Genomic DNA, 13,180 nt, shown 5'->3' on the forward strand with positions numbered 1-13,180 from the left:
TGTTTTTAAAACTTTGAAACAAACGTACTGGCCATAGTAGAGCTCCATTTTGAAGTATGCCAAACAAGTTGGACTGGTATGTGTCATTTACAAGATTTACTAGTTTCCCTATATGTTCCTGTCCCTTCAACACTTTCCCTCCACCTACTTGAAGTTAGGGTAATTCTAACAAAGAATCAGTGAATTGGGTGCAGGTAAGAAGTAAAAATTATTGAAAACCAAGATCAACTCAACTGAATCTCCCCCAAGGAGAAAGTGAGGATTGCAGATGCTGGGGATCAGAGTCGAAAGTGGGATTCTAGAAAAGCACAGCAGGTCAGGCAGCATCCAAGGAGCAGGAGAATTGATGTTTCGGGCATAAGCTCTTCATCCTGATAAAAAGCTTATTCCCAAAACGTCGATTCTCCTCCTCCGCAGATGCTGCCTGACCTGCTGTGCTTTTCCAGTCCCACAGTCTCAACTCTGAATTTCCTCTAACCCATCTACGTCCTGCTTTAATGGAGGCAGTGGAGGGGAGCCAGAGACAGATCTGCTCTGAGTGTGGCTCAGTCAGTAAAAGCTTTGAGTGCGTATAGGCCTCACTTTTAACTGCATTTTAATTTTTATTCATTTGGTTGGGTTTCCTGGACCCTGGAAACAAAGCAGATAAAAGCAGTGTTGAAGGGCTGATTCATTGAAACCAATCTGCAGCACTGCTGATTCAAGACAAAGAACTGGCATCTCAATAGTTTTTCATACTGTCCACCGTAAGGAATCTATGTCTTCTGTGTGCTTTTTCTTGTGTTATCTGGTCAAAGAGTCATGGGTTACCTCATATTACAACAGAATCTGGACCAGATGGGCCAATGGGCTGAGAAGTGGCAGATGGAGTTTAATTCAGATAAATGTGAGGTGCTGCATTTTGGGAAAGCAAATCTTAGCAGGACTTATACACTTAATGGTAAGGTCCTAGGGAGTGTTGCTGAACAAAGAGACCTTGGAGTGCAGGCTCATAGCTCCTTGAAAGTGGAGTCGCAGGTAGATAGGATAGTGAAGAAGGCGTTTGGTATGCTTTCCTTTATTGGTCAATGTATTGAGTACAGGAGTTGGGAGGTCATGTGGCTGTACAGGACATTGGTTAGGCCACTTTTGAAATATTGCAGACAATTCTGGTCTCCTTCCTTTCGGAAAGAAGTTGTGAAACTTGAAAGGGTTCAGTAAAGATTTACAAGGATGTTACCAGGGTTGGAGGATTTGAGCTACGGGGAGAGGCTGAACAGGCTGGGGCTGTTTTCCCTGGAGTATCGGAGGCTGAGGGGTGACCTTATAGAGGTTTACAGAATTATGAGGGGCATGGATAGGATAAATAGACAATGTCTTTTCCATGGGGTGGGGGAGTCCAGAACTAGAGGGCACAGGATGAGAGGGGAAAAGATATAAAAGAGACTGAAGGGGCAACTTTTTCACACAGGAGGTGGTAAGTGTATGGAATGACCTGCAGAGGAAGGGGTGGAGGCTGGTACAATTGTAATGTTTAAGAGGCATTTGGATAGGAAGGGTTTGATTAGATTAGATTACTTACAGTGTGGAAACAGGCCCTTCGGCCCAACAAGTCCACACCGCCCCGCCGAAGCGTAACCCACCCATACCCCTACATCTACATTTACCCCTTACCTAACACTATGGGCAATTTAGCATGGCCAATTCACCTGGCCTGCACATCTTTGGACTGTGGGAGGAAACCGGAGCACCCGGAGGAAACCCACGCAGACACGGGGAGAACATGCAAACTCCACACAGTCAGTCGCCTGAGGCGGGAATTGAACCCGGGTCTCAGGCACTGTGAGGCAGCAGTGCTAACCACTGTGCCACCGTGCCGCCCACGGTGGAGGGATATGGGCTGGGTGCTGGCAGGTGGGACTAGATTGGGTTGGGATATCTGGTCAGCATGGACGAGTTGGACTGAAGGGTCCGTTTCCATGCTGTACACCTCTATGACCCTATGACTCTAGATGTACAGCACAGAAACAGACCTTTTGGTCCAACTCATCCATGCCAATCAGATATCCAAAATTAATCTCATCCCATTTGATGGCACTTGGCCCATATCCCTCTAAACCTTTTCTATTCATATACCCATCCAGATGCTTTTAAATGCTGTGTTTGTACCAGCCTCCACCACTTCCTCCAGCAGCTCATTCCATGCAAAGTTGTTCCTTAGGTCCTTTTTGTATCTTTCCTCTCTCACCGAAAACCTATGCCCTCTAGTTCTGGACTCCTCCATCAAAGGGAAAGGACCTTGTCTACTTACCCTATCCATGCCCCTCATGATTTTATAAATCTCTTTAAGGTCACCCCTCAAATCCAAAGTGACAAATGTGTTACTTATTTATTTAAGATCATTCTTAGTTGTCAAAGTGCAAAGATTGTCCTATTTTGTTTCTCTGTAGAATGGATCAAATCCATGGGTTTGTTTAATAACATAGGGATAATATTATGAGTTGATGCTGCCTACAGGGACCTTTGCCTGCTCGTGGGAAAATTGGACACATGTTATCCGTAAATTTACCATTTGATTGTTTTTCCATCCAGAAGTCTTGCTTCATCTAACTAGTGCACTTCTGAAATTTTAAATTAGAGAAGAGTTAAATAGACAATAGATGCAGGAGTAGGCCATTCAGCCCTTCGAGCCTGCACCGCCATTCAATATGATCATGGGAGTTGACTGTCCAAGTTACTCCTGTGGAAAATTTCAAGACCCATGAGTGAATCAGTGTCTCTGCAATACAGTCAGTGAGGTGAGTCTCATGCTGCAGCCAGAGGTTTCAGTGATCAAGAACCACTGTCAATGTAAGTTATTGCATATTATTGCAAATTTTAATGATTCATCTCATTGCATCTATTATGTAGTTTTTTTAATGGAGGTAATGAGGAAAGATCAGTTATAATCATTTCACAAGGATGAGTCTCAGCTGTCATAAAACCTGTGATCTAATACCCAAGAGCAGGAATGACAGGATTATATAATTAATTTCAAAGGGGTTCCACCTGAGCAACAGCTCATTTCCATGCTTAGATAACTTGTCTTCAAAGGCCATTTAGAATGATTTTAGCTTCAAGTAACTAAAGTGAATGTTAATTCATGTGTAAGAGATTCAAATAATAATCCTTAAATTACAACTCCTACCTTTGAGCCTCTCTCAATAGGAGTACAGCTGGGGGAAACTGGGTGTAAAGGCAATTATCAATGGTGAGGTAATTGTGCTGATTTTCACAGGTGACTATTCAACCTTTGCTGCTGTTGAGTACAAGTTCACTTGTAGAAACTAATCTGGCAATTTCAGATCCTCTTAATTTTAAGATAGTATATAATACAAGATATCGCCAATGATTTTTTTGTAGGAACCACCTGGTAGAATTTATGGTTTAGAAATCAAGTGGTCTCAGTAATAGTCAATCAGTAAAGCTGAAAATGTCTTATGTAAACAGACTGCCACAAGCAAAAACATCAAGAACAGAATAGATGTTATAGCTCAAAACTTGGTCAATATGCAGCGTGAGCTCATCTCTTGCCTCATGAATTAACTGAATGAATTGTGTTATTCAGTTTTCAATTGTACAAATGCCTGGATTGGACACTGGTCCATTTAAGGGTGTTTCCACTTCCTTTCATTTAAGAACAGTATAATTCACAGACCGATAGGCAACACAGATACCTGCTGTTGTCACTGTATTAGAGGTAGTCTAATCCATTGGGACATCTCTTTGTTTTCTATCTTTCTTTTTTCAAATCTCCACAGATATATGCAAAGTTGTTCCTGTGAAACTTCGTACAGTTGTTTACTTGGCTATTGCGTGCTTTAAAAAGTAAACATTGAGAAATAATGTATTAAAGTTAATGAATTGGAAGTAATCAAGCTGCCCTTTTAATCATCAGTATTTCCCAGATGTTACATGGCTTCCAAACATGTCTTCTAACATGTCAGGTTGTTAGTGATTTAATGATGATTATTATCTTCAGAAGTTATCTTTTCAATATTTTTTAAATGATTTATGTTTTTGAATGTATTTTTTAAGCCCTGCTCCATACTAAAGATGAAGCAAACCAGATTGTGAAACCTTTGAAAAGGTGGCTTATGGTTTCGTTTATCACTTTCCTCAGTTAAAGTTAACTATACTGCCACATCCACCCATCCACCCACCCACCACCTCGTACGTTTTGTGACTTTAGATAAGTAATAAAAAAAATTTATCAGCCAAAGTGTGATATTGAGCAGAGCTGGAGACAGCGAGCTGATACTGTGTAGTAGATGTTTCCCTTGATGAGCCAAAGATTTATTTCATTGGTGCTTACGGAAAGACAATTGGGGTGCCTTGTTGAGCTTTTCATGTTTAATATCGAAGATGTGACCAATTCATATAAAATTATGAAGCTGAATATTACTAAACATTAGCCCAAGTGTTATTTTTGTGGGTGTCTTGAAAGTTCTCCCTGTGAGCTCTATTGCTTTCTTATACTATCTTCCTAAACTATTCTCATGACCTACATACACTGACCCTTTGATGTCCTACTCATTGATTTTTCTCTCTCTCTCTCACTCCAGGTAGAAGTACTTGTCACTGCCAGGACCTCCCAGATTCCTGATGCTAGCGCTATCTTTAAAGCACAGCGATACATCTGTTCAAGTACTTATATTCCATCGCTGCCCTGCACGGTTCAATTTTAATTGCTCCACACATTTCAGATGGATGATAATTGACACCCTGCTCTGTTGACAGGACCTGTTGGATGAGGGGAGTGTTGTGCAGTCACTGTCTGTAGAACATGCTCTGTGATGCTGATGATTAATGGAGGTCTGGAGGTGCAGCTACAAGATAGAATTGCCAGGTAACCGCTCTGACTTTCATGTCGGGAATTGTCACCATTTAGTTTCTCTTCGGTGAGTGGGAAAATGGGAAATTGCGTATCAGTGAGGTGAGATGATATATTAATGAGGATATTAATACATGATAGTATATGCCACTGTTTGCAAATTAGGGCTATGGCTAAAGGGGCTAAAGAGGAACTGAGGCCATTGAAGGTGCAGGGTAAGGAAAGGCCACAGGCAGAGAACTGTGAGGTGTGGCTGTTGGATGGGACAGGGAGAGGCCATGGGTGTTAGGGGGAGGCAAGGCCAGAGTGGGAAGTGGAAAAAACTGAGACCACAGGGAAGGGTCAAGCACAGGCTGGCAGGGGTCCACAATACTTCCTACGATTTCTGAGTAAAATAAAAATAGACTGAGATCCTGTATGACCCAGAGAAGGATTGCTATGGCAACATTAATGACAGGTAAGTTATTTTCAGGCTTTCAGCCTTGTTTCTATTGGATAAGGGGCTTTATGATTCTGACTCATATGTTTTATAATTCAGTAACTATTCATCTACACATACTGAACAGATCTTTCTCTGGTTTCATGAATTTTTACCTACAGCTTATATTTGAAACATGCTATTGTTACCCACACACATTATTTAAGTATCATAATTAATAGCCTTGTATTAATCAGTATGAGAAGACATAGAGAGCAGAATTTTAAGTAGTCAAGAGGGCTCTTATTCTCCAGCTGTTGTCAGTAACATGATATCTAAGGTTCAGGAGTCAGGCCAGAGGTGAGCGATGGAATTGACAGGAAGGACACAAGGGTGGCTCTCAGTAACCATCCTCCTCCCCAAATCCACATCCCTTGATCAGGAACTGGGTACCTGACAAAGAGGGACACACTCCTGTGGCCCCAGGAACTAGGAAGCAATCCCACCAACCCTGTGAACCTCTGTCAGCTAGATAAAGATCAGTGACTGCAGGATGAGGCCCCTTGTAAGACTTTGCAAAGGCTTGGAACAGTGTTGGGGTGGCTGGGCTATCTAAGGGTCTGTCTTTCCTGGGCTTAATCATGACATGCAGATGCCAGTGTTGGACTGGGGTAGTTAAATTTTTGACAAAAGTCACATAACATGAGGTTATAGTCCAACAGATTTGTTTGAAATCACAAGCTTTTGGAGCGCGGCTCCTTCGTCAGGTTAGCCTGACAAAGGAGTGGCACTCCAAATGTTTGCGACTTCGAATAAACCTGTTGGACTGGAACCTGCTGTCACGGGTCTAATCCTGACCAAGGCAGAAGGTGACAGAATTCCTCCAGTAACTTTCAGCTCAATTAAGTGTCTGTCCAGCCACCAAACCCACTTCTGCAGAGGGCACTAAGTTCCAACCAGTTAGTGAATTTACAAACAACTTATTGTCAGCTGTCCAGAACAACAAGGGTTATATTTTTTTCAGTGACGGGCTAACATTTCAAATGCCTAAAATACAACTACTAACATCATCAATACATTTGAGACTGGAAATCAAAGACATTTTTATCAAAATGACAACTATCCTGTAACCTGACTTCCCAGGCTCATTGTTATTTCAAATTTCTTGGCCAGTTTAGGAGTGTGATGTTGCAACAGTGCCTCCTGGAGTCCAAGTTGTTGTAATCTGCATACCTCTTTGAAATATCTTTGTCTTTCTGGCTTTGAAGTTCAGTGCAACTACACATTTAAGATTGCAGAAAATCTGCAAATATTCGAGTGTTATTTTTAATGGCACCCCTGCAGCTTATACTTCTCTAAAGAGGCTAGAGAAATAGGCAGCCAACTTGCTTGACATTGACTGACCTTTTGTAAAGGCCATTGGTTTGCACTCACTAAACTGCACACATCTTCCCCCAGCCACTGTGGGGGGGGGGGGGGGGGGGTGTACATTGCCAGATTGAAGGAAAGCTTTGAGCTTCAGCTTCAAGAGAAAACCCAAATCTATGATGAACTTTACATTTCAGTGGGTAGAACCTTTGGAATTTTACAAGTGTCTCATGGCTGAAAAAGCAACAGGGTGCCCATGCTGATCCTGAGAAGGAGGGCCCATTGTTTCTTCTGACCATCAGGCATTTAACAGGACAACAGGGGGTGGTGGAGGGGGTTCCTTCATCCAGAATCAGGAAGCTGACAGGAGCTGCTTGCCAAACAGAGGCCAGCAAATCCGATGATCGGCTATGCCACAGGAAAGACCATGGCTGCCTATTGGGTTGCAATCCTGGAGGATCCAGGCCAAAGGTAGGTGAATTATGAAGGGGAAGGTATGTAGTGAGTTTTGAGAGTAAGGCTAGTGCTGGCACCCAGGAACCAACCTCTGCCAATGACATGGCCTTGGGTAGATACTGAGTGCCTTTGATTGAGCTCCCGCCTTCAAGAAGCATCCCCTTCAATACAAGCAAATGAGCAACGCACACACTTTATTCATTTGGAAAGGATGCTGGTTAGCAGGCTCTACCCATCTCCTCTGGAATGCTTCAATTCTGGGGATTGAAACCATCCTGTAATGTAAACATGTATATTCCGTTACACTTAGACGCTTAGTACTTTCAGAACTGGTTGTGCCATAGTAATGTGGGTCGGTGTTAATAACACAGCATTACAACATTGTGAGACAAACAGTGTTGCTGTGGCCAGTGGCTGGATTTCTTAAAACCTTGTGTCATATTGTGTGTTCCTTCTGACAGTTCAAACAAAATATCTAAACACTTCCATCCAAAGATGTGCAGGCCAGGTGAATTGGCCATGCTAAATTGCCCATAGTGTTAGGTAAGGGGTAAATGTAGATGTAGGGGTATGGGTGGGTTACGCTTCGGCGGGGCGGTGTGGACTTGTTGGGCCAAAGGGCCTGTTTCCACACTGTAAGTAATCTAATCTAATCTAATCTAATCTAATCTAATCTCATTCAAAATGTTTTTGTGAACTTGTGTTTTGGCCACAGGGGTGAAAGATTAAACAGTCTGTGCTCAGTCAACCTACTTTGTAAATATTTATTATTCTTCTACACACGAGCCTGAGCAAAATTCACATTGATTTGACAGTGACAGATACATACATCAGCACCATATGTATTTAACAATTACATACATGTGTACATATGTCGCTTATTTTTCATAAATCAACCAAACTTGCCCTGGTTCGTAAAGGACAGACACAATTAACAGTCCAATAAATATTGCTGTTTTTCAGATGGTTTGTGTTTTCCTCTTGTGTTGACTCTTCCCCAACATGGTGCACCATTATCCGATGATTGAGTCTGGAAGACAAACTGTTGAGGAAGACACAGATGTGGAGGTGATTTGCTTCTCCCTCCCACAGGTAAATACTATGCCTTATTTTGCTGACAAGCTCAGTGCTGAGCTGAGGAACTTTATACATGTGGAATTCACACATGAACTTACATCCATGCAATTTGCAAGAAAGCAAATTGTACTTCATCACTGTGCATTGTCACTGTTTAATCCATATAAACAAAAGAGTTAGTACAAGGTTTTTTTTAAGATCAATCCAGTCAAACTCGGAGACCTTTGTTTGTTTCTATGAACTATAATCGTATGGGCGGCACAGTGGCACTGTTATCTCACAGCACCAGGGACCCGGGTTCAATTCCAGCCTCGGGCAACTGTCTGTGTGGAGTTTGCACGTTCTTCCTGTGTCTGCGTGGGTTTCCTCCGGGTGCTCCGGTTTCCTCCCACAATCCAAAGATGTGCAGGTTAGGTGAATTGGCTATGCTAAATTGCTCATAGTGTTAGGGGATGTGTAGGTTAGGTGCGTTAGTCAGGGGTAAATTTAGGTTAATAGGGTAGGGGAATGAGTCTGGGTGGATTACTCTGCGGAGGGTCGGTGTGGACTTGTTGGGCCGAAGGGCCTGTTTTCACACTGTAGGGATTCGGATTCTAATTCTAATAATCATTGACTGTTCCAATTCAACGTTACAATAGGAATTCATTGTTAATTTCGGACATTTATATTATAACTAGATTAGCTCTTAACTTAGTGTGGGATTTGAACAGTGGATTATTGGAATGGAATCTCAGACTGAAATCACCATAGCATATTGTCAGATCCATAATAGGTCAGACATGCCATAGCTTTGAGTATTTATAATCCATATAACGTATACATGGTGATCTGTGATGACACTTTTCTTATCAGCAGTTCACATTTTAAGCATTTTAGGATATTTCCATTGAACCGAAGCAATACCAATTGACCAGATTATTTGAATGTTGAGCCTAGCTGACCATATATCTTTAAGTTGCACTTATTATTATATTAGAATTAATTGAATGAGTAATATTCATACAATATTCTTTTATTCACTGACTGCTGAATTCACTGAATTACACGGCAGAAGGAAGCCATTCTACCCATCATGTCTGCCCATCATTGTACATTATGATGTCGTGCCATTTGCCTGCCTTTTCCTCAGACTCTCTACATCATTTGAATCAGACCAATCATTCAATACCCTCTTGAACCTCAACTGAACCTACCTCTGCCATTCTTCCAGGCAGCACATTCCAGATGCACACCACTCACTGCAGTAAAGAACTCCTCATACGTCACACTTGCTAAATTTGCACATCACTTTAAAATCTGTGCCCTCTTGTTCTTGATCCTTTTGCAATCAGGTATCCACTCTATCTAGACCTCTCATGATTTTGCAGACTTAAATAAGATCTCCTTCCAGCCGACTTCTCTCCAAGTAAAAGTTTGAACCTTTCCAAGCTATCCTCATCCATGATGTTTTTTATGGCACCATATTTGTAAAATGCCTTCAAACACTGTCTCCAATGCAGTCACAGTCTTCCAAAAGTATGGATTCTGAACTGGACACAATACTCCAACTGAGGTATAAAAAGCATCTTATATAAGTTCAGCATAATCTCCTGGTCTGGAACTTTGTCAACCTATTAATCAAACCTAATAATGCATGCTTTATTAACTACTCTCTCCACTTACCCTTTCAGTGATCTGCACATATGTGCATTCAGGTCCCACAGCTCCTATGCACCCTTAAGTATTGTACATCCTATTTATTTAATATTGTCTGTCCATGCTTTTTTTTAACCAAAATTCTCCTCACATCTCTGCATTGAACTTAATTTGCCACTGACCTGCCCACTCCACCAACTTGTCAATGAGGTTCCACATTGTTTCCAATTCTTCCAAGTTTTCTATCATCATCAAATTCTGAAATGGTCCCCTGCACTCCAGCGTCTAAATGATTAATATATAAATTAAGTATAGCCACCATCATAGTCCCAGAAAACCATGGGGCTGCTCAGAGAGGGATAACGGGTGGTGTTTTAATCCGAAGGTGGGACTTTCATGGTGACCTCAGCTAGTATAGAAATTGAACCCAAGCTGTTTAGCATTACTCTGCATTGCCAATTTAGCTAACTGATCCCAGGAAAAGCAAGGGTCCCAATACCAAGCTCTAGTGAACTCCACTACAAAAGTTTCTCTGTCAGCCTTTTCTGTTAAGTCTTCAGAAACTCTAGCAAGTTAGTCAAACACTATTTTGTTTTTAGAAACTCATGCTGGCTCTTCCAATTAATCCACGTTCTTCACATGTGAGTTTTTTTTTTAATTCATTCATGGAATGAGACCTCCGCTGGCTAGCTAGGCTAGTCTTTATTGCTCCAACCCTTAATTATCTAGAGAGCAGTCAAGAGTCAATCACATTGCTGTTTGTCTGGAATCACATGTCAGCTGGAACAGGTAAGGATGACTGTTCCCTTCCCTAAAGGGAATGGGTGAACCAGATGGGCTGTTCCCAACAATTGGCAATGGATTTGTGGTCATCATTAGCCTCTTAATTCCAGATTTTCATTGAATTCAAATACAACCAACTGCCATGGCAGGATTAAAACCAGGATCCTTAGAACAATACCTGAGTTTCTGGATTAACAGTCCAGCAACAATACTACCAGATCATCACCTTTCCAACCCCATTAGTGACTATTAATGCTATCTTAAATAATTGCTTCTAGAAGCTTCCCCTTCACTGAAGTTAAGCTGATTGGACAGTCATTACTGGGCTTATCCTTAAAACCTATTTGAACAAGGACAAAATGATTGGCAAATCGCAACCATCTGGCACCTTCACTGACCCTCCAGGAGATTGAAAGATTAAGGCCAGTGTCCCTACAATTTCCACTTTCCCTTTCTTCATTACCCTTGGCTGCATCTCATCTGGTCTCAGTATTGTCATCTTTAAGTATCAATAGCCTATCCAATACTTCCTCCTCATAATTTTGAAATCCTCGAGTGACAGAGGACAAATCCTCCACTATTACTATCCCTTGGATAAAGTTAAAAGTTACAACACACCAGGTTACAGTCCAACAGGTTTATTTGGTTCTGTTGGACCATAACCCATCGTTGTATAATTTTTAAACTTTGTTTACCCAAGTCCAACACCAGCACCTCCATATCATGACAATCCCTTGGGGAGCAACTACCTCCTTGATAAAGAAAGATGTAAAATATTCATTTAACTCCTAAATCGTACCTCTTGCCTCCATGTGCAAATCCCCTTTCTGGTCCCTAATTATCTTTTATCACCCTTTTACTTTTGATGTCTTTGACTTTGAGATTTCCCTTTATGTTGAATGCCAGTATTTTCTTTCTTTTTTTTGTTACCTGAACTTCCTGTATTCCTTTTTGTTCTCAATTTAATTTTCTACACCAGTCGTAAGCACACCTTTTTTAAAAATGTTAATTTCTATCTTCTTTTTCATCCCAAGAGTTTTCCCTCCCTTTCCCTTTTAAGGGAATATATCTTGATTGTACCCAAAATATATCTGCTTAAGAAGGTGGCCCATTGGTTGGCTATAATTTCTTCCATCAAACCTTTGTTCGAGTCGATCTAACCAGCTTCATTTATTTTTCACTGAGGATGCTCTCCCTCCAGTGGTTTATTCTTACTCTGGATTGCCTAATGTCTTTTTCTATCATCATCCTATGACAAAATGAACACTGCCTCCTAAATGTTCCCCCACTGATTCTTAATCTACTTGGCTCACTTCTTTACCAAGAACCTGTCCAACAGTGCATCTTTTTAAGTTGAACTGAACATAAGAAATTGAGGTTTGAAGAAAAAGAAGAAAGCATAGGTCAGGCGTGGACAGCAGGGATCAAGTGAATCTCTAGAATAATATAAAGGCAGTTGGACTATACTTAAGAGGGAAATCAGGAGGGCAAAACTTTGGCAAATAGGCTTAAGGAGAATCCAAAGGGACTCTACAAATACATTGAGGACAAAAAGGTAACCAGGGAGAAAATAGGGCCCCTCAAAGATCACCAAGGCCACTTATGTGTGGAACTGTAGAAGATGGGGGAGATACTAAATGAGTATTTTGCAACAGTATTTACTGTGGAGAAGAAAATGGAAGATAGAGAATTTGGGGAAATAAATAGTGATATCTTAAAAATGTCCATATTTCAGAGGTGATGGTGCTGGATGTTTTAAAATGCATAAAGGTGGATAAATCCCTAGGACCTGATCAGGTTTCCTGAGAACTCTATGGGAAGCTAGGGAAGTGATTTCTGGGTCCTTTGCAGAGTTATTTGTATCATCGATAGCCCCAAGTGTAGCGGTTGGCTAACATGGTCCCACTAATTAAGGTAAGGAAAAGCCAGGGAACTACAGACAAGAGAGCCCAACGTCAGTAGTGGGCAAATTGTTGAAGGGAATCCTGAGGGACAGGATTTATGTGTATTTGGAAAGGCAAGGACTGATTAAGAATAGTAAACATGGCTTTGTGCGTGGGAAATATTGTCTCACTAATGTTATTGAGTTTTTTGAAGAAGTAACAAAGATGAAGGCGCAGCGGTGATCTATAAGGACTTCATTAAAGCACTCAACAAGGTCCCACATGGTGGACTGATTAACAAGCCATATGGATACAGAACTGGCTTGAAGATAGAAGACAGAGGGTGGTGGTGGAGGGTTGCTTTTCAGACTGGAGGCCTATGACCAGTGGAGTATCGCAAGTATCAATGCTGGATCCACTGCTCTTTGTCATTTGGACATAGGGGGTATGATTAGTAAGTGTGTAGATGACACCAAAATTGCTAGTGTAGTTGACAGCAAATTAGGTCACCGCAGAGTACAATGGGACCTTCATCAGATGGGCCAATGGGCCAAGGAATGGCAGATGGAGTCTAATTTAGATAAATTTGAGGTGCTGCATTTTGGAAAGGCAAATCAGGGCAGGACTTGTACACTTAATGGTAAGATCCTGGGGTGTGATGCTGAACAGAGAGACCATGAAGTGCAGGTTCAAAGTTAATTAAAAATA

Source organism: Chiloscyllium punctatum, chromosome 41 (genome assembly GCF_047496795.1).
Source record: "Chiloscyllium punctatum isolate Juve2018m chromosome 41, sChiPun1.3, whole genome shotgun sequence".
NCBI lineage: Eukaryota > Metazoa > Chordata > Chondrichthyes > Orectolobiformes > Hemiscylliidae > Chiloscyllium > Chiloscyllium punctatum.